This window comes from Emydura macquarii, unplaced genomic scaffold (assembly GCF_026122565.2).
Source record: "Emydura macquarii macquarii isolate MOO-44397 ecotype Brisbane River unplaced genomic scaffold, CSIRO-AGI_Emac_v2 contig_1713, whole genome shotgun sequence".
Classification (NCBI taxonomy): domain Eukaryota; kingdom Metazoa; phylum Chordata; order Testudines; family Chelidae; genus Emydura; species Emydura macquarii.
In genome coordinates this window covers 684,594-708,222 of record NW_027131850.1, presented here as the reverse complement: position 1 = coordinate 708,222, position 23,629 = coordinate 684,594, and the positions used below count along the sequence as shown (strand labels likewise).

At 41.1% G+C, this 23,629-nt stretch overlaps 1 pseudogene; it reads left to right on the top strand.

Moving 5' to 3' along the window:
• Nucleotides 1–796: 796 nt before the first annotated feature.
• Nucleotides 797–2,009, top strand: LOC137158546 (swi5-dependent recombination DNA repair protein 1 homolog; annotated as a pseudogene).
• The last annotated feature ends 21,620 nt before the right edge of the window (nt 2,010–23,629 follow it).

The following is a 23,629-nucleotide window of genomic DNA, read 5'->3' as shown; positions in this document are numbered from 1 at the left end:
TTTCAAGTTCCTGCTCCAAAGCACATGGGGACACTAGAGATTCTCAAAGAAAAGGTCACCAGAATTATTAACATGAGCAACACAATGTAATTTTCCCTGTCTTTATTCTTGGAAACAGCTGAACTGTTTTGGCTGAAATTTTCCAAAATATTTAACCCTGAGACAGACCCCCAGCATGGAAAATTTCAGCTTTAACAATTATAACTGGCAAAGTTATAAGCAATTGAAAAGAGGGTCTTATGCTCATCACCATAATATTGAAGTACCACAGAAGAGACAAATAGAATATTTTAGAACAGTGGTTGAGGAATGTTGTGGAAGACTGCCTCTTCCTACATTTGAAGCAGTGCTTTTATCTCAGGATTTGCTGCTATTTATGTCAGTGTAGACACTGCATGATAAAGTCCTGCTCAGGTCAATAGGAGTGTTGCTATTAGATTCTTTGAAAGCCAGATCCACTGTCTCTCTCTATAAGCACACACACACATTATAGACTTTCACCCACCACTGAAATGCAGCCGCATCAAGGCTGGAAGGCATTAGCTTTTGAAGGGCCCACTCTTGCCATCGAGTTGTTCCCACGGAAGACAGATGAATTTAGGATTGCGGGCTGGAACTGTGTTGTCATGCATCACTGCTACATAACAGTTTGGAACAAGATGGGGGTGGGTGAATACTGTATCCAGTTGAACCTGCAGGGGCATATAAGTATGTAGAATGTTCATTACCCAGACCTGATTTTAGGTAGGACACAAGTGCCAACACTACTCTGGCAAAAAGTGCTACCAAATTTGTAATGAACATAAATGGTCAGAAAATTGGTTTTACATCTCAGCTGAAAGGTAACATGTCCAGTATTACCAAGTTAGGGACTGGTTCAGCTCTGGTTCCATCTTTACTCCCATGTGTTCCCACCCATTAAAATCTTCCCCATCTCATAGAATGGTAGAAACTGGAAACGGACCTAGTAGGTCATTTATTTTATCACCTTGCTAATCTATACTTTTATACATACAAATACTATATCATGGCTTAAAGTTTTACAATATTATTATTATTTTATATAGAGACCAGGCAGCACCTGAGGACACAAAGTAAATTAGCTTTTCATTCTCAAGATGAAAATAACCTTGTTAGATAAATGGACATAAATTCACTGGATTCCAAAGCACTGTGGGACACTAGTTCTTTGGAGCACTAGATCAAGAGACAGGCAATGAACAAAACACGTAGGGAGTAATTAAGGAAAGCTAGATGTTCATCTAATTCTGCTGTGGCAGAATTCATTTCAGTGTAGCAATGCACCTGGAAGGAGATGCTGAAGAAAAGGATTTCACTACTTCTGAGGAAGAGTCTCTATTGACAAAGATTCTGTCCCATATTACAAGATGGCTGTGAAAGCCTGAAGAAAAACTGTGCTAAAAGTACCCATATGAAAAGTCCTTTGCAGGAGGGACATCTCTGCAGGTCTAGAATTCTCCTCAGGCTGTGGTATTAGGGGCTGACATTTTCTCCTCCACCAGTTTCTGTTGACTAATAAGACTAGTGAAGCAGATTCAAAAGAAGGAAAAGCTTTTTCAAAGATTCAAACTGGTCAAGATGTACAAATCCAATAATAATTTGTCAGATTTGCAGCCTTTGACAGCAAAATGGAGAATCATCACACAAAGTAATGCTTTATGAGCTCCAATCAGCCTGGTCTGCAGATGGCAAGAAACAGAGATTCACTATATTGAGGGACAATTTTGGATTAAAAGACTAATTACTACACTACAGCAGAACAGAAGAAGACTATGCAGCTATGTTGTGTACACTTCCAAAGCTCAGTTATAAAATCCTGTCTTCAGAAAAGGCTGAATCAACTCTGATTTCATCAGAAATATTAAATCATCATGGTACTCTGTGCTGGACTAGTGGATTGTGCTAATAGACTGTTCTTAAAACCATGCATTACATACAGTATGCGCTGCAAGAGGCAGTTATTTTCTGGAGAGGATTGGCTGACTCATGGTGAGAAAATTGCTGTTAGTGAATATGAAGAAATATGAAAATAAAATCTAGTAATATGTACTTATCAGCCAGCTGCATCTTTTCTGTTGATGGGTTTTACACAGTACATTCTCTTTCTCATTATGAAATAATGGGGTCAAGTTAGGTGCCGTTTCTAATTATGCTAGGATAGGGAAGAATTCTATCCTTTATTCATGGGTACATCTCCATCTTCAGAAAGTTTCTTCCAACTGCCAGTCAACTGATGCCAGCATTCTAAGAGTTAAGTATTGGTGTAATCAAGTCTCACATCCTTAATTACTAAAGTGAAACTGAGGTTTTGTAGATGGCTTTATTTCCTGTGATTTTACTAGAATAGAACCTATTTATATAACAACATAGATGCTGTTGGCAATTTATAGAAATCATAATAAGTTCCTGACCCAAGGGAAATCTAATCTAATTTTAACAGATAACATATTGATGGTGGGAAGAGATACTAAGATCAGATGGCTGGATTTGGGGGTGTGGGCAAAAGGAAAAAAATATGAGAGGCCTGAAACATTTTTGGAGGGTTATTGCTATTTGCGCACTCTTTGCTAGTTTTTATATATATTTTCAAAGCTATCTCAAAATAATAATTGGAGAAATTTTTATTTTTATTTTCAAATATCTCTTACTCTGAGGACTAACATTTGTTGACTTGCCTCCACCCTTCCCTGTAAACTGTGGGAACCTTGGTTTCAGTTGTCAACATCATTTGTTAAAGGACTGGTCAACTGGCAGTAAAATTCTCACTTTCATCTTTGCAAATTCTCAGTCCAGTGGGTTATAAACATATATTTCCATTCAGGTTTTGTGATAAATCTGACTGGCATCACTTTCAGTTAATAGGACACTGTCAAATATTTCAGTCTAGATCTTGACCTACTTTAAAATGTTTATAACCATGGGGCAAATTTTCTCCAGAGTCTACATTTCTAAATGTTAAAACTCAGTCACTGTTTCTGAAAACAAACCCAGAAGCCTCTGCTGATAGCCGACTATAACTTTGTTCTGTTTTTACAGAAAGGCACTTATGGAGTGGTGCTCCATGAGCTCTGATGCTTGCATGCAATTGGGGAAGCTGAACAAGGCAGGTTCATTGTTGGCTCTGAACTTTCATTCTGTTGATCTAGGTCAGGCTAATGGGGTTTTGTGGTTTCATTAAATTTATTATTATTGCTTTCTTTTTCTTTTAAAAAAAGAAAACTATTTAAAAGGAAAAAGGTGTTAATGGTAAAAACAACGGGCAGGAAAACTGGGTTGATAGATTCTTAGTGAAGAATAAAAGAGGGGGTCTTGGTGGGACATAGAGTAAGCAAAGACAGATCCGTAATCAGGGCTCGGCTAGTGGATCAGCTGCCTGGGGCGCGAAGCCTCAGGGCTGGAAAAATGGGATGGAAAAATTATGAAAAAAATAGTAGGGGGTGCAAATATGCTTGCTAGTCCCAGGTACCATGGGGAAGTTCAAGGGGGTAACAAGGAGAATGGGGCGCCCCCCCACAAGTGCAGTCAACAAGACTGTCTCCTCGGCCCTGTGTCCTGCAGGTACAAGGCCTATTGGCTGGCTCCTGCAACAGGTAATATGGCCTGGCAGCCAGAGCCAATAGTCGCCCTCGGGTCAGGGAAACGTGTTTTGGCAGTCCGTTGGGGTAGTGGGGCACCCCCTTGGGGCAGGGGTGCCTGGGATCGGGAAGCTCAGGCCCCCCCCACTTCTCTGAGTCCTACCCCAGGGCCCCTATTGGTGTCGGGATAGCCCGACACCAGGTCAGCGGGGATCTTCCCAAAACACGCTGACCAGTGCCTCTCTTCACCCTCAGTTACACTATACCAGCCCTCTGGGCTACTTCCTACTCGGTCATTGATGTGGTCATCCCTCGGGCGTCCGGGTTCCCCTTTCTGCTCAGTTGCTGCCCGAATCTCCCCTGGGTCATGGAGCCCCCTGGCGAAAGCATCTCCTTAGGTGTCTGGCTCTAGGTAGCCAATGAAGGGTGGTGGGTCTCCAGCGAGGTCTCCCAGGTTCCTGGTTTCCACCATCAGGGGCTGAAGCAGCTCCTGGCTCAGAGCCTTCTGCATGCCTCTTCCCTCCTTGGCAGTCCACCTAGAATGAGCTGGGCTGCTCCTTTTTATGCTAGAGCAGCAGTTTGAGCATGTCCAGCAGGGTCTGGGGGGCGGGACTTCCGCCGCCCATAGAGTTGGCTTAACTCTTTCAGTGCGGGGTAAGTTCACCCCGTCACACCTCATTAGAACCACAGTGTGGGAAGCTACAAACCACCATACTGGAAAAGGGTTGTTATTTTTTAATGAGCCAATCATCCTCATGTGAGCTGTACCCTTTCTGTGTTTCTTCATAGGGAGGTCAGCCATAGAACTAAAGTCCTTCCTGCACAATCAAACAACCCTCCAGTGCCTATGAAAACAGAATAAACAAATAACTAGAGCCTAACCTAGGCCAGCCAGGACAGTAAATCAAGTGCTTGCAGCTGTCTTCCACAACCACCCTAAGGGCACACTATGGGGAAATTCAACAGGACATTTGCATAGCATCAGGCTGACAAGAATGGAGACAACTATTCTTAACCCAACAACATCCATCATTGTTATATTAGATATAAACACATTCATGAAAACTTCCTACAAATGGACATGTGCTGTAGAGACAAATCTGAACAAACATCCAAGGACTTTTGGGAAGTTCCAAATCTGGATCTAAATTTTGCCAGTGGCCACTATCTTTATAACACAATGAAACCTCAGATCCAATCCCCACTCCAAAAAACCACCCAAAAAACAAAAAAAGTGGGGCATTAGAGATCCAGACACAGAGGGGAATTTTACAGGTTGGGCCCCTCTCTAGTGCTTTATAAGATGACATATGCATTGTGCCTTTTCTTCTTCCTTGGATAAGTATCAATGAATGTCTTTAATTGCACTTATAGCTGGCTTAAATGCTTTGGAGGGGACAGTAATGTTTTCAAAAAACCAATTTCAATATGAATGTTGTGGTGACGTTTGAGATGAAAGGCTTCCCAGCACATAGTCTATCCCCCTGAGCCAGCCAGTGCCCATCTGTAAACCTTTACCATGTTTTTGTACATGAATGTTCCTATGGAATTAATTTATTTTAGCCATTGTAGTCAAAGCAGCAGATCCTTTTGCCAATATATTCATTATACCCCTGGCAAACAAAGTAATAGAGATGCTTTCTATCAAGTTGGATGAAATCTGGATATCTTGTGCAGTCCCCTTGTTTTGTTCCAATAAAACTCTTGCAGAGATTTTATTATTGAAGCTGCCTGTTGTATATAAACACTACTACCACATTATTTACATATGTCCAAACTATGATGTCAGCTTCTGCTTTTTTTTCATTTTTTGTTAGGCAGCTGACCAATGCTTTAATAAGCATCTACTGGACCAATGAGATCAAGTGCTGGCGCTCAAATTGCTGTGCTTAGTGAGAGAACTGGATGAGTCAGGGGATTAATAATAGTCTATAGACCCTTTTTGCCTCTAGTCTGCCAGCTCAAACTCAGCCTAGGTCAGCAGGGACTGAAAGTAATTACCATATGCTGGCTATCTGATGTTCCAATTGAAACAAGTTTGGTAGTGGTAGTCCAGTTCTCAGGTGTCCATGTCACACTCACTTTCAATCTTGTTGGAAGTCATAAGTAGAGAAGAAGAGGACTCAGTGGACCATGGAAACTGAATTAGCCTCTCACCAGAAAGTTAGGGTTTGAGGCACTTTGCCATCTGAATGCAATACCACCAGCCAGCTGTACCTCTTATGTGAGCAGATGATTTCAAGATGTAGGGGGTGTTAATCTAGAACTTTTCACAAGCTCATTCACTCACCTTCTTTATCTGTCTGTCTAGTCTATGCGCTCCACTCACAATTCACTAAGAAATGGGAGGGAAATATATATATCATACCACATATATATCATAGTAGGATCCTGTTAGCATCCATTATAGTTAAGGTTAGAAAACTGCTTCCATTATGATCTTTTTTTCTCTCACATGCTTCCAACTTCCAAAAAGAATCCAACTTTGGAGCAAATATATTCTCTCTTTGATCTCTGCCAAAAGGTGAATATTTCTGGCAAGCGTGGACATCATCTCTTTATGCTTCCAAAGGATTTTTTTTTTTTTTACTTTCTTTTAAAAAATTGAATGCAAAGTTCTTATATCAGGCTTGTAGCAGTGATGTTACAGTCTACTGACTTGTGATGTCTCTGATAACTTCCAAAAGATAGGAAGGACTTCAGTCCATAGATTGGAATACTCCTTTTAGTTGTATAGTCCAGAGCAGTGGTTCTCAAACTTATTTGATCGTGCCCCCCCCCCCTTCTTTAGGTTTCATAAACTCTGTAGTAGTTTATGTCTTCCCACTCCTGCCACACAAGCACATATACCGATATGCGTGACAGCGGTGCTTCACTTGAATCAGTTTCAGCTTTGTTTTTCACTTGTTTTTTTTTTTTTCTGTTGCACGAATGAGTCAACTATCCATTATAATAAGAGCAAAAGCAAAACTGTGATTGTGGTTTATGCTTACAAATGAATGTGCATACTGCTTCGTAGCTAACCGATTAATGCACAGATGGCAATGGCTTTGTATAGTGCTATGCAAGTTTAACATAAATCTCAAAATGCACAACACCATCTGAGGACCTGATATGTCTGGAGGAATTAGCTTTGCTAATTATTCATTGCTATGGGTAAAATGTGCACAGTAAGTTTTTTTTCCCAAATCTTCTCATATCCTCCCTCAGAATACATCCAGGGGAACCCAGCCCCCAATTTGAGAATCTCTGGTCCAGAGGATCAGAACAGGAAAGAAGAAGAATTTTAGTGTCCCAAAACAAAGCTCACAGCACAGTTTGTGGAAAATTACATGCATAAGATGGAGTCAGAATCACATGAGCAAATCACATGCTTTTACATGGCTTGCAGACTCATAGGTGCAGCCATTACCCATATTCTGGCTGGGGCATCCACAGGAAGTCTCACCAGGTGGGCAAAATTTCTTTTATGGCCCATTGTGAGAGTTAATTGCCTTTAATGGGCCATCAACACAAAGTTGTCTGGGTTCAATGTCAATTTTACCTGTGGGGTGTTACCCCAGGAATAAACACATTTGGGATATCTATCTATCTCTCTATATATATATAGCCAATACTCATAACTTCAGATACAATGATGATACATATATTTAAACAGGATAATCATATTTGATAGATTGTAACTTTTCTATTGACACCTTATATGATGTACTTTGTATAAGATTTGTTGAAATTGTATAAAACTGGCAGCAACGATGACACAAATGGTCATCTTTCTTATACAAAGCACCACAGATGCCTAGACTATTTGTTGGCTGACCGGGTTCTGAAGTGTTTAAAAGGGCGGAGATGCTGCCATTTCCCCCAGGAGTCCATGTGACACACCATATATTATGGTCACTCTATAAAAACTGAGAAATCATCTCTGAAAGATAATCAAAGGGGAATATGTATATATGTGTGTGCTAAAGTATAGAAGTATATAATGTTATGTTGAAACCTTATATTTGCTTATATGTAAGAGCAACAAAGAGGGGAAATATTAATAAGGAACTCTAGTAGATATTAAACAAAAGCTATTAGTTAGTAAAATTATTCATATTTATATGAATATATGAATATTCATACTATTTACAGTATTTTGCACTATTGATAATGTTTTCTGTGTTCATCAAATGTTTGTTTTACTAGGTCCATGTCTACACTGCAGCACTAATTTGAATTAGCTTAATTCGAATTAGAGAAAGCGATTTATAGAAAGCGCTGCAGACTGTCCACACTACAGTGTTTGTGCTGGTTTCTTGCGTCCACACTGGTCAGCCTTAATTTGAATTAGAAAGCAGTGCAATGTGGGAAGCTATCCCACAGTGCAACTAACCATAGAGGCTGTTGTGACAAATATCATCATCCCAGGATGCAGCGCTGCTTCCCACACCCCCAAACAAACAAGGAAAGGATTTTCATGCTGTTTTTTTACTCCCCCGATCACCATTGCTGCAGGCACATGGAGCCAGCTGAACTATGCTCTCATTTTGACCGAGACAAATACATCACAGTTTATCCTGGATTACTTTAGAACTATATGCTGTTTCCCTTTTATGCTCCCCCCATCACTCCCTGTATTTTGCTTGCCTTTGATTTTTCCCTTCACCAAATGAACCCCTCCACCTGTATGCTGTTTGCCTTTTATGCTCCCCCTACCTTCCCCTGTATATTGCTTGCCTTTGATTCTACAGGTGTCTGTAGAATGTAAGATAAATAACAAGGGAGTCAGTTAGTATATTAATGCAATGATACAAATGTTTCCATTTCACTGATGGAAAGCATGATATAATGTATCCACATGTAGCACTGTGAATAAACTCTTAAGGAAGTATCAATTTCCATGATTGGCCACTGAAACAATGTAGCAAAGAATTTCCTCTCACTGCTGGCATTTAAAACACATTCACCATGCGGGGAGGAGGGGAGGGGGTGAAATCTTTCAAAGGGACAAACTGCAAAGGGCTAAACTTTCAAAGGGACAAATCTTAAAAGGACAAACTGCAAAGGGCTTGCTGGGCAGTTAAAACGCATTCACCACATGGGGAGGGGGGTGTGTGAAATTTTCAAACCCTTAAAGGGACAAACTGCAAAGGGCTTGCTGGGCATTTAAAACGTATTCACCATGCAGGGAGGGGGTGGTGAAATCTTTCAAACCCAAAGAGACAAACTGCAAAGGGCTTGTTGTGTGTGTGTGCGTGCGTGCGTGCGTGCGTGCGTGCGTGCGTGCACGGGGGTGTGTGTGATCGCAGCTTGAATTTTAAACCCATTCACTGCAGGAAATGAAGATTTAAATCTTTCCTGGGCTGCTTTGGGAGAGGGTAGTGAAATGGGGCATCATGGGATACAGTCTGGAGGCCAATTAATTCGAATTAAATCCCATTGTGTGCACACTCACACTAACGCAAATTAACTGATGTGCTTCAGGTGCTAATCCACTTGCAGAGGTGGTTTTATTAATTCGATTTTAAAGGCTCCTTAATTTGAATTAACAATGCTCAAATGTAGACGCGGGAGTAATTAATTCAAATTAAGGGACTTTAATTCGAATTAAACCACCAGTGTAGATCAGGCCTAAGAAACTGTGTGATGCTCTCTCTTTGAAATTCATTGGAAACTATTAACATCCATTTCTTGGGCTTTTACATACACTAGCCATGAAGTTTAAATCTGTGTAATGCATTCTGAAAAGTCCTGAAAAGATAGAATTCTAGCCTGTACTTGATCAAAGAGTTAAGCTGAGGTGCTGGAGGAAGGGGAGTATAATAGTTACACATAACAGTACCTCAGCATGCCCCAACTCCATTACATTGGCAGCATCTCATTGCTTTAAGGAAGCCAGTTAAATAAAATAAGGAAAACAGTTGAAGATGGGCATTATAAGTGCGGGCATAAAATCAGTGAAGGCTCTGATTGTGCAATTTCACAAAGCTCTGTATATGGACTGGTAAATTTCCTGCTGCCAGGAACTTTTGTAGGTGAGGATCTCTTGGATGTCATCTAACTCTTCCATTTTTAGTTACAATCTTTCTGCTCTATAAATGTTGCAAATACATGTCACAAGATTTGATCCCAAATCTATTGAAGTTGATGAGAATTTTGATAGTCACTTCAGTGGGTGCAGGTTGGGTTTACTTTGGGCCCCATTCCGCTCCCATTTAAAATTAATGGGGCTTCATCACTCTGAGGGCCAAATTTTTCAAGGTGATGAACCCCCTCAGCTACTAATTATTTTAGTAGGAGATGTTGATGCTCACCACTTAGTAGGACTGGGCTATTAGGGCTCAATTCTGCAAGGTGCTGACTGATCTCCAGCAAAGTCAGTAGGAGTTTCAGTGCTCAGCAGGATTGAGCCCTTGTAGATAGCAGATTCTCTTCCCTATTTCTGAGAATTCCCCTTTTGTCTATGGCTCTTTATGTCCCTGCATAAGAACTAGTTACTGTTCTGCTTTAGCTCATTTACGCTCAATTCTGAGTAAGGAGGATAAACAACTGAAGAATCAAGCTCAGTGTTTTGGTAACCATATCTTGATGATGGTGTAGTGGGACAGCAAGCTAATTTCAATGGGTTTCACAAAGCTTTCTTTTGTTTGTTTTAAATGACTTATGTGTTCATTTGAAATCCAGACATACAAACTGCAATCTATCGCTGAGAATCTACTTAGAGACATGGAGCAAGTATATGATGTCTTCTATAATGGATTAAAAGGATTATTTGTTTGGAATAAAATATCAAAGAATTATTCCAACTAAACTGATGTACATACAATTAATCTATTTTCAGTTTGAAAAACGATATATCAATTCACTGTTTTCTGGACTCTTTTTCTTCTTCACCCTTGAGTTTCTTTCTTTAGTGTTCAGTGTGAGCTATCAAATTAAAGAAAAGTGCTAGAAATGAACTATCACATTTGTTGCTATATAGGGATGTGATTCAAACAAGAGGAAATTCAGTGTTTTAGAACAGATCCTGCTCCCATAGAAATCAATAACAAAACTCTCATTGGCCTCAATATGAACAAGATAAAGGAATTTGTCCTCAATTCAAGAATGTAGCACATGCCTAACTAAGCTGCTTTCAATAGGACCACTCGTGCTTAAAATTACACACATGCCTAAGTACTTTCCTGAATCAGGGCCTTTGTTTTTTGTAAGAATGGTTCCTGTAAGATATACATAGGGCAGTTAGTTATATATCACATTTAGTATTTATATTGATTACTGGAAATTTTTAATAAAATGTTGTAAAAATATAATCACAAGTACTGCACATAATATTCATTTTGGTGGATCCACTGTGTTTTATGAAGGATTCACAATTCCAACATGATAACCATGGCAGGTAGCTATTGTGCACCCACCACTTTTACATGGAGGGAGCCCTTTGAGTGGGTCTCCACTTTTTCACATGGGATGGGAGAAGGAGGTCAGCTATCTCTGCAGCACTATCTATTTCTCCCACCCCCATGGAGGTGGCTTTGGAATTTGCACAGAGTGAGTGGGAAACTGGGGAAGGGAAGGACATTCCTATTATTCCCCCAACTTCTGCCATCCCCATATAGATAGGGTATACAGTATTTGGCTGTATCACCTTTTCTGTTGAGCCCCTTCATGTTAGGTAGACCCCTTTAAAGGTCCCCAATATTTCATGCTGCATGCAGTACTGCATGCTGAGTAATAACATGAAAGGTTTCCATGCTTGTAAAACTAAACTGGCTCTTTATTAAGAGAACTGTTTATGGAGGTGGTGCAACTGCAGCTATCATTCTAACCACATACACACAGACTGGCTTCTTGGTGCCTCCTCCAAACTCTTCCATCCTGCAACCTGTACTCCTCCCTCCAAGTTCCATACAGGCTGTTACACTTAAGACAGCCATGGCCAGTGGAGACCCTGTTGCTGTTATTCCAATGGGGGGCTGAAAGGGGCCAGAGCTGCAGCAGAGGCCTCTCATACATCCCCATGGGATTTGCACAGATCTTCACGGGTCCATAGGGTTTGATAGGGGATGTCCTGTAGCCTAATTTGTGGATAGAAGAGAATAATGTGTGGGAATCCCTTCCATTGGAGTCCCTCCTGTTAGCTTTACTGTAACCTGGCTCCCTAAAAGTAACAAAGTTTATCTTGAATTTATTTTTGTTTGAATAGAATTGATTAAAATAAAAGTGCTTAAAACAAACTAACATGCTAACATGTCTGCCCATTGTGTAAAGAGTGAAGTATATATAGCACAATCCTTAAAACATTTGATAAAATTTGAGAAGGTTGAATACTTCAGATTATAACTACACAGGTCCTGGGGCTTGGGACCATATTAACCAGCCCTGTTCCCACAGAAAAGGTAATCTCTCTCCCTCTCTAAATGTAACAGTATTATGATTCATCATATCTCCCTTTACCTCTCAGAAGCTGCCCTAATAGCTGTTTGGTCATCATACTTTGTGTTATGAAACTGAAGTGTACAGCTTCCCAGAAATTTAAAGCAAAAGTTTTATGTAATCATAAAATCTAAAGATGGAAGTCGGGGATTAAGCAAACTAGTCCATGCCCCTGGCCATACAGAATTGTTCCTTATGCTGAATTGTCTAGTGTCAGCAGGGTATGTCACAGTCACAAAAGGGTAATGAGCTCTCGGTAGTTGCTAGGTAACCTGTCTTGCCCTCAGGATCACTGATCAGCCAGTGATAGCTTGTTCAGTTACAACTTAAGCATGTCATCATCTGAATAGCCTGCTTCAGAGTGGAATAAATCACTCTGTTGCCATAATGAATATTTTTACTTCCTTTTAAAAACCTAGGAAATTAAATGCAAAAACCTTGTGGCATTGCAACGTTAAGGCTTCATGGGTAAAGCCACCAAAAATGAAGAAAAGCAAAAGTTGCAGAATTGGTCTAAAGTGGCCTGTTCAACTTGGAGAACAGCTCTCCTTCTAGTATAGTTGAATTTAGCTCTTAATAGAAAGCTAGCTCTACAGCAGACTCAAGTATTATCACTACAAACACAACAGTTCTTGGTCCAGTTTACTGTGAAATGACCACCTGTGATGAGTTCCCTTGGATTGATAGGTTGGGAAATGCGAATTAGGAAATGTTTCAGTCCAAATTCCCTTTTCTCATTTCTATGTCATTATTCCGATTTATACCCTACTTCAGAACTAAAATCTGTTCTTTGCAAGCCAGCAGCCACTCCTCGAGTTTAGATTATTAATGGATTTAGGCCAAACAGCTCAAAAATGCCTGTGAAGAGACTGAATATACAGTCAAAGTTCAAATAGCTAGGTCAGCTCCAGAGGTGTGTTCTTTAGATATCAGGTTTGAAGAAAGTGGTAATTTTTTCCTAGGTAACAGAAAAACACATTTGGTTTAAAATGAATAAAACAATTTAACAAACATTTCTCTCACTTTTGTGCCTTTCATATGGAAACAAAGTGATTTCACCCGAGATTACCCCTCCCTGCTCTGAAATCCCACAGGAGGGATCTAGTGACCACAACTATATAGAGTCTTGTGGACCATGTCGCTCCCATTTGAGTTTACTCAGTTTCCTTGTAGTGACAACAGCAATTATTTATATGGAAAAGCAGTATTAGGAAATAACAGACCACTTTAGACAGCTAGATGAAACAAATTTTTGCCCTATGTGTAGATAGACTATTATTATTGTATTTAATATTCAGATACCACCATACATGTGCATGCATTTAACAGACTACATGAGATTCAGTTAGATTAGATAGAATTCATTTGGCTCATAGTACAGAAAACACAGTAGCAGTACACTGACTCCCAAACTAACATATAACCCATCATCAAGTCAGTGAACATACAAATATTCTGAATTTCTGCTATTTTGCCTTTGTGTTTGCTTTGTCAGGATCTCCACAAAAAGCCAGGTGCTAGACAATACCCTTTAAAGAACTGGAATTGAACTTGAAGATGTCAATTTTGGTCTGGGAAACTCCCAAAACTTTGTTGTGTACAGCAGAGTGTGATTTACTTTGATTTGTACCTCCCTCCCTAAACTATTTCTGAGCTTATCAAGGACACTGCTTCTATCTCTGATGGACTAGAAAAGTGACAGAGTTATTCAGTAATGAAGGCTTAGTCCTGCAAAATTTTTGTAAGAATTTGGAGATTATCTAAAAAAAAAAAAAATTCTCAGAAAACGAAATCCTTTAAATTGTTAACTTTATTTAAGGAATATGGTCAGTTACTGCCATTTGGTTAAAAAAAATGCACAACTATTATCCTAATTTTACTGATACAGAGAGGCTGTGCATCCTGGGACACAAAACAGATTTTGGCACACGGTCATCCAAAGTTACACAGCTAGGCTATGGTGGAGTCAGGAAAAGAACCCAACAGTCAACTCCCAGTCTTGTTATGTTGTAGTAAGATCATGACCAACACCGCAGAGGTTAAAAGTCCTGATGCTCCTACACAAGCGTGAACATGACACAGGTTACCATAAATGACTATAGAGAGGTGAACAGAGCTTAATAAGATAAGGCCTGATCCTTCCCACGTTTTACATAAGACCCTTTTTGCTTTGAAACTTTCCAGTTTCCATTCCTCCCTAATAAGAAACCTGAGCTTTTTAGCCTTACTTCACACCATCGCGCTGTCAACTTAGCAGTTTCTAGTTTAATTTTTTTAATTTTGTTTTTAATATAGTTGACACAAACATTTTAATGTAACATAAATTTTCTAATTAGCAGCAGTGATCAAAATAACTATTTTATTGCACTGTAAATTCCTTAGCTTTGAGTCAGCTCTGGAATAGATTTATGTGCCACAGCATGGACACAAGCAGAATAAAAGCTGCAGAGCTGATGTGCAGCTGGACAAAAAGAATCAAGATTCTGCTTAGGTGGCTCTTCACCCTTTTCCTGCCACATGTGCCCCTCAGAGGAACTATCCATGGCAGGTCTCTCCAGCTCAAGGCAGAAGGGGAACATACATGGGGCATGTTGGGAGCATGGTCAGTTGAGCCAGCTCCAGCGCAGATCTCAAATGGCAGGGAGCAGAAGGCTGCGTCTACTAATCCTCTCTGTCCCCAGAAGTAACTGGACTCAGCTTGGCTACACTGCTGCCTCAGGCCTAATTCTAGGTTATGGTTGAGGATTTTGTCCCCTGCCCCCAACCCCTTCACAGTTTTCTTGCTAAAATCCCTTTTACTGGGGCTTTGCTTGCAGGCTCAGGATTGGGCCCGGAGGGAATAATATTCACATTCCAGGTGTGTACTGGGGTTTCCAGTTAAATGGCTACAGAGGTTTGTTTTTGCCTCACCTCTCCTCAGCCAAATTTGTTATTTGGGAAGCCAATTTCATTTTGTTGATTTTGTCAGACTGTTTATTATTCTGGATTTCTAAGGACCTCATGCTTGGCTGGATGATTCTCAGAAAGGGAATGGTGCCTGTTGTAGTTAACCCTGCAAAATAGCCAATGAATAATTAAACAACATGTTGTCTCTAAGTCAGCTTTGTCTGTTTGGTCAGTCAGTTGATGGTTACTGCACCTATCAGATAAAAACCTCACCACAAAGCTTTTTTAAAATGCAGCGTTTGCTAATTAGCATTGTTGCGAATGTAATTCTAAGTGCTACTTCTTCAGGCAATTCAAGACTGCAATGAAGAAAACTTCAGGGTCGCTATGGATACCATCTATAATTCAAAAGACTAAAACAAGAGTTTAATACCTTGCATTACTTAAAAAAAATACCCCAAAACAAAAAACACCCTATTGTGCCCTATCAGTATGTGAAGCCAATTTGCTCAGGATACACTGGATGCAGCTAGAAATGATTCAATGCATTCAGTTGAGTGGTAAGCCAAGACTCCAGAATTAGTCTCAGAGGTTTAAATTAAGCACTGAATAAATATTTAAAATGCAAAAGACCAACTCCTCAGGCACATGTGCCAGTTGAAGAAAGATAAAACCAGTTTGCTGGAGTCAGATAGAGAAAGATACAAGAAATGACAGCCCTGATAACCACATCTGGATTAGAGAATTCTGAACCTTAATTTATCTTTACTCATAGGCCTATAGGATTTGCCAGAGCAGATCAAACCTTTGGTGTACCAAGTTGGCCATGCTGTCTCCATCAGTGCTTTGTATCTGATGCTTCAGAGGAAAGCAATTCTCAGCATGGGAGGAAGAGGAGGTTCCTTTCAAACCTGTCTGTCAATTGGTTTTGACTGAAGCATGAGACTAGATTACACTCATTATAGTCTGCATAATAGTCAGTGTTATTAATGGCCGCAAAATTATCCAGCTCTCCTTCAAATCCCAATACAACACTTGAATCTATGACTCTCTGTGACAGTGAGTTCCATAGGCTGACAATGCTGTTTCTACATGCCTTACTGCAATCTCCTCATCTACAGCTGGGCCAAACCATCACATAGACTTTAAGGTCAGAAGAGACCATTATGATCATCTAATCTGACCTCCTGCACAACGCAGGCCACAGAACCTCACCTACCCACTCACTCCTGTAATAGACCCCTAACCAATGACTGAGTTACTGAAGTCCTCAAATAACGGGTTAAAGATTTCATATACAGATAATCCACCAGAGAATCACCAACAAATGATCCATGACCCATGCTGCAGTGCCATCTCAGGTGATGGATAATCTTCTCCTGTCAGTGGATAGAGGACAGACATCCATTCTCATCCTCCTGGATTTCTCTGTAGCATTCAACACTTGATCATAAGATTCTGCTCTCTCACCTTAGAGGTGGCAGAGGTCCAGGTAATGAGCTAAAATGGTTTGAGTCCTTCCTGGAGGGATGGCCCCAAAGAGTAGTGATGGGAAATTGCACCTCCACCATCAGAACCCTCACATGAGGAGTTCTACAAGGATCAATTCTCTCTCCAGTCTTTTTCAACATCTACATGCAGCCACTAGGCATACTGGTCAGACTACCTGGATTCAAGTGCCAGCACTATGCAGATGACACACAGCTCTATCTCTCCTTCATCACACATGACCACACCATTGAGCCATCTTGGTGGCAGTGCTTGGACAAGATCAGCTCCTGGATGAAGAATGATTGGCTGAAGCTTAACTTGAGCAAGAAAGAGTTGATGCTGGTAGACAGAGGAAAGTATTTTGAAGAGCTTGCAACCACTGCCCAGGCTCCATGGGCTGAATATACACCCCCACTATTGGTCACAACTGATACGCTCTCATAGTCCATAGTCTAGAAGTACTCTTGGATTCTTCACTCATTCTAAACTCTCACATAGCAGCATCTGCAAGTAATGCTTTCTACCATCTCTGCTTGGCTAGGAAACTCTGTCCCATCCCGGCATAAAAAGATCTGGCCTCAGTTATTCATGCCTTTGTTGTCTCTCGGCTGGATTACAGCAATGCAATGTACCTGGGCATGAAGCATTCAGCACTTGGGAAATTCCACCTAGTTCAGAATACTGCAGCATGTCTCCTCAGCAACACAAGCTACCATGAACATATCAAATGCTCTCTACGCTGGCTTCCCATAGAATTTCAAATCAAGTTCAAGGTATTTATCTTTATCTTTAAAGGGCTCCATGGGCTGAGATCTAAAAGATTGACTAAAGCTCTGGGACAAAGACTTGAGTTCTCTAACATAAACACATGGCAAAAGGTATATTATATATAATATAAATAAATAATAATAAAAAAATACCCTACCAAAACAAGGCACCCACTGTATGTACTTCTCCTACTGGTGAGAAAATGCGAGAACAAACAACATGACAAAAGTGTAGTCACATTGCTTAAAGCACTGCTACAAGGTGCTCAGATATTATGGCAATGAACGCAGTATAAAAAACGACAAAATAGAAATCAAACTTTTGTCTCTATCTGATCTCAAAGGTCCCCTAAGAGCTTGGTCTTTTACCACTTACCTATTTGTAAACTGGTGGCCACTATCATCTTGAACAATGTAAATCACAAAAAAGCCATGTCTGAAAGCATGTGCCCCGCAAACAAGCACGCATCCCAATCTCATTCATGTGAGATGCACTTACAATTTTTCAAGGAGATAAAACTGTAGCTCTAAATAGTCAAAATATTCTTGACAATCAATGGGCCAAATCCTCATCCCAGTGAAGTGAATGGAAGCTCTGACATTGACTTCAGAGGGAAATGGATTTAGCTTATTGATGCTTCCTCTCCTCCTACATGCGTGCAATAGGTAACATAGGACCTGATTCTGATCTCTCTTGCATCTGTATAAATCAGGGGACACTCTACTGTAGTCAGTGGAGTTGCACAGGTATTGGTGAGAGGAGACTCAAACTCAATTGCCTGGAAGAATGTGCAGAAGGCCAAAGTCACTCAGTACGATCTAGAAGTGCAAAGGAGGGAAAGTTCATGGCTGATGCAAAGGAAAATAATTAATAGTCCATTGAGAGAGCTTGTCATTCCAGATACAATCATTACAGTTTAAATACTGTCTGACTTCACCGAGCTTTCTAGTTTTGTGGCAAAGAGCACTGTGCCATTATGATAATAAAATGGCTAAAATCACATAATGTATGAGGAAGATTATACACTAGTGTTTTATATAACTCAGAATACATGATGAGAAAGTGTGCTGAGTTTTATTGTCATCGCCCTACTGATTTATGTATCCAAAGGAGGCTGGTCAATAGGAGCTACAGGGGATAACCCGTACCAATAATACCCCAGTTGTCAGCTACACACAATAGACCGGCAGTGCCTAGTCTGCTTCTGTAATGTAGGATCCTATACCACCTGCAGCCACCAGAGCATTGATGGTGGGCTGGAGCACCTAGAGCAGTGGTCCCAAACATTTTCCCTGCATGACACCGTTTTCAGATGTGTTGTTTCCCACTACCCCAGACAGCCTGGAAGTTGCCATTTATCAGTGGTGTCCTCCCTGGAGTGTGACCTCACATGCACTGTACATGCAAGGTCACACTGCAAGGAGGATGCCATTTTGCTTTATAAAACAGCGTCCTCTGGACTGCATGAGCTCACACACCTATGATGCGTGCGAAGTCATGCTGCATGGAGGGCGCTGTTTTGTAGAGCAAAATAGCTTCCCCTGTGCGACGTGACCTTGTGCATATGGCGCATGTGAGGTCACGCTGTGCGGAGGAAGCCGTTTTGTAAAATGGCATCCTCTGCATGCTTGGGATTGCTATGACCCCATCTGCTGGGTCACTTGGGGTCATGACGCACAGTTTGGGAACCACTGTTCTAAAGCCACTGGAAGCTCTAATGGCTGCAGTACATCTGGTGGCCACTGAGGAACTCCTGGGCTTGCCCAGGATACCTTGTCACACATGGGCTTCAGGCCACAGCACTGACAGCAAGGACTGTAGGCCTCTGTGGGGCTAATTCAGTTTTGCCCTGCTCCCCCTCCAGGCTGTCTCCTGCTCCTGCTTCTCCGGGCCCAGCACCAGGTATGATCATTTGTGAGATGGGGACAGGTTTGGGGGGGGGGAGGGGGGCTGAAGGATCAAGGGAGAGAGGTACAGAAGCTCTGAGCCTGGGTGGGGGCAGGAGGGTTTCAGCAGAAAACAGAACTGGGGCATAGCACTGTGGGGATATACAAAAGGGAGAGGGGGAAGGGGAGGATACAGCAGAAGGCCACAAGACTATAGGACAGGGGGGTCCCAGCACTGTAGTATGGGGGGACAGTGGGAGACACAGCAGGGTGGAGAGCTCTGGAGATGGGCAGAGAGAGAACTGAGAAAAGAGTGAAGGAGGAAGGGAGAAGAGAGCTGGGCAGGAGAATGAGAGGGGGAAGGGGAGAAGAGAGCTGGAAAACGCAGAGAGATCGAAGGGGGAGAAAGATAAGGGGGTGGAAAAGCAAGAATGAAAAGTGAAAACCAGAAAAATGTGTAGAAAAGAAAAATGAGGGATGGAAACAAGAGAAAAAGACAGAACAGAAATTGGGGCAAGGAGATGGGTGAGGTGTAGCAATTGTGTGTGGGCATGATGAGAGGGGCCATGGGGGTGAGGGCTATGTTCCAGTCTGTTACAAAAGGGGGAAGTTCCACCTCTTGCCATAGGCTATCTTCATTTTATACATTCTCAGCTTTTAAATGTAGAGAAGGGGTACACCGTTAAAGGGCTTGAGACCTCTGTGTAGCCTGTGGTAGGAGTTGGGCTAAAACCCTCACTTGTCTGTTTGAAAAGAGTGAGCAAAGGATAAATGAAAGCATAATGACTGAAATCTTTGGTGCTTAAAATCCTTTATGACCTTTCTCAAGGTTGCCTTGCAATTGAGAGTTGCTGCTGTCTCCTCTAATGGTGCATTGTAATCAGCAGGTAGGAGTTTTTAGAAAGCTGAGAGGATACATATGGGCTAATAATTTAGAGTTGATTTGATCAGCAATCATCTTGCTTTCATCCTTGCAGATATTAGAATAATGTAGGTTTACTTATTTTGTTTTGTTAATAAAATAAACATATATTTTTCCTATCTGCGCAACATTTTTAAAGAAAACACTTTTCATTTTACTTTATTTGTCATCATTTTTTGTCATGTTGCTTCAGCAATAGTGTTCATTAGAATCTAGAAAAACAGACATTTAATGAAATGTTTACTTCATGTAATTAAAGTCTGATATTTTCTGCCTAGAATACATGGTATGCTCAGTGTTTGTTACGTTAGGGTCACATGAATTATATAACTGGATATTAATGCTGAACAGGAGCCAGTGTAACTTTGGTACGATAAGGTCTAGTCTTCCTTTGATACACTAAGTGTTCCCATTGACATTAGTGGGAATTACACACGCATATCAAGGAGAGGATCAGAAGATCCCTAAGCATGTCACATCTCATGTTACATAGTATTTTATGAAGGAAACAAATTTATTTTGCACTCCAGTTTTAATTTTTAGACTGTTTAAGTGATTTTCTCTTTCTTCTTCTTGCCCCATGTCCTTTTGGGGGTATTATGGGGAATATGATCACCACAAAAGGATTAATTTGGTAAAAGCAGTTTCCAGAAGTTGCATACCATGCTCTTGGGTTATGATAAGCCAATGAGAGTTTGAGCTGCTGATGTGATGCTTCTAAGTTGATGTTGCCTTATTTTAGGCCCCAGTAATGTAGCTGCATCTATGTAGACAGAGGCAGGAGTCCCCTACTGGGAGAGTGTGGGCCATGTCTGTTCCCATTGTCACTTGATAGACTCTTAGAGTGTTCTGCAGGGGGAGTTTCCACCATATGTAATTCAGTTAAGGTCTTTATTGAACTCAGTTGTTTTTCTAATTAATCTTTGTTTTCCTAATAATTATGATCCTAACACACCAGGTACAGTTTGCCTCAGATTATAGACAATAAATATTTTAACCACCGCCAAACATTGTTAAGCACTTTCTTTGTAGAAGTCATTGAAATATGCAGCTAGGCTACAATCTTGCTTAAGTGTATACATGTGGGTACCCAATGAAGTCAGTGGGACTACTGACATGTGCAGTGTTAGATCTGCTTAAGTGTTTGTGGCCTTTGGGCACAAACCTACCACTTTAGGGACTATGGGACAGATCCACAAAGTGACATAGGTGCCTAAAGCTCATATTTAGGCACCAATGTCCCAATTTTAGGCACCTCTGTGATACACAGAACTCCTGCTCTGCTGCCACCTAGCCCTGTAGGCTTCTAAACTCACTTGTCACCTACATTTTTGCTGTAAAAGGTCCCTAGCTGTCTAAATTTCTTCATCTGAATGTGTGCACTACTGCCTTAGGTGCCCAGATGCCTGCCTATCTCATGACTAAAGCTTACTGCTGTCCTTAAACCCAGGAATGATAGGCAGAGGAATGCCTATCTTGCCTGTGGACCCAATCTGGGGGAATGCTGAGATGCTGCCTAACTCCATGGACCTGAAGAAGAGCTGTATGGAGCATGAAAGCTTGTCTCTTTCACCAACAGAAGTTGATCCAATAAAAGATATTACTTCACCCACCTTGTTTAACTCCACACAAAACACCCAGGAGGGGAGGCAGCCTTCCCTAACCTTTGCCTAGTGGTTAGAGTACTCCATGGGGGTGTGGGAGACTCTGGTTCAATTCCCCCTTCTGCCTGATGAAGAGATGGGACTTGAACAGGGTTGTCCCTCTTCTGTAGAGATCACTCTAAACACCGCATTAGGGGGTATGCTGATGTGGGTCGCTCAAGTTCTCTTGTAAGTCTTCCCACTTTGACTATTAACTGGGCCAGAAACAAAATCAGTCTATAGTCCAGTGGCTGGGGCAGTCACCTGAGTGGTGGGAAACCCATGTTCAAATCCCTTCTCATCAGGCAAAGGGTGGAATTTAGCCTGGGGTCTCTTGCATCCTAGCTGAGTATTCTCATCACTGGGCTAATGATTATTATGGAGGTTGCCTTGTCCTCTCTCTTCTCCTGGCCATTTTATGTGGCATTGGGCTGCAGCCTAAACCATTTTCACAAGAAATGGCACAGACGTTTTCCTGTAGCCTGAACTTAGGCACCAAACTCAGTGAGAGTGTTGGAACTCAGGGTACACACCTCTCATCCATGTTTCCCATTGGCAAAGTTAGGCTCTTCCTACTTAGCATGCTGTCTTTTGTGAATCCCATTCTGAGACTCCTATTTTTCCCCATGCAGGGGGGAGTTTAGGCACCTCAGTCAGACATTGTGGATTCCAGTGATTGTGTAGGTGTCTAAAAGTTAGGCGGCGTGATGCTGAGTGTTGCAGTGCCTATGTCCCTTTGTGGATCCAGGCCTTTTCTGTCTCATTATTCCAGCAAATCTTTCAGCTCAGGAGAAAAACTGATGCTAGTTACTCCAAGATGGAAGATATTGAAACTGATGGCACACAGTAGCAAAACTACAAATTAAACTCTTGGTTCACATAAGTATAAACTCATTTTACAGTATGAATACCTGTGGGCTCCATTTTTATGTCTCCAAGCAAAACAGACATGGGCATTGGGAGGCAGCCTGCCTTTCCTTATCATGAAAGTGCATACAGATGGTGTGAGCCATTTGGATTTTATATAGGACCTTATCCTCAAATGTCAGTTCCTCTTAATCACACGTAAGCCAAAAGGACAAATGCAAGTTATACTGAGGGTGCAATTATTATGAAGACTGACAAGAGAGCGATTACTGCTCTAATAAAGGGATTCTCAGCTATAGCCTCCAAATGGCTAAGGCACATTCCATGGAACAACTCAGGCCAAAGGCATCCCAGTCTTTTATAACCCCAATGGCCACATTGGCAATTTAGTAGAAGCCTGAGGGCAGAAAATCCTCTCCAAATAGACTTATGCACTGTGACAGACTGTACCCTGATGTTCACCACTTTTACAAAACTATGATACATTTTGTACAAAGTATGCTTTGTAAGGTATAATTTGAAAACTCATAATCTACTGAACATTATTGTCCTGGTAAAATGTGTGTAGCAACATCGTATGTAAAATTATAAGAATTTGCTGTATGACATTGCTGAGGCATGCTCCAAGTTTAGAAAAGAAAGCACAGAGCAGTTCCTCAGAGACAAACGGCTACCAGTACCTCAGCCGGGTGTCAACATAATGAAGTGGACTATCACCTGGTTAAATGGCCATTTTTTGGCAGGGTGTGATAAAGAAATTTACATTGGCAGACAGACTTGATGTCACCTGAACCACAACAGGAGATGATTCTCAAAGAGGAGGAAAAGATACAAAATTGAGGAACAGAGGTCCCAAATCACCTCTTTCCCCTCATCTCTACTCATGGCATCAACATTTGAAAGACAAAAAAAGCATCATTAAACTGGGGGAGGGGTCCTGGGCTGAAAGATCCAGCCAGACTGCAGTAAACTTATGGTGAGAGAAAACTTTGCTTTGAATTTATTTAGCTTGTTAAATTAGGTATTTTATTTCTTTGTGACCGATTCTGACTTTTATGCCTCATTACTTGTAATCACTTAAAATCTATTTTTCTGTACTTAATAAACTCGGTTTATTCCTTTATCTAAACAAGTATGTGTTTGTTGAAG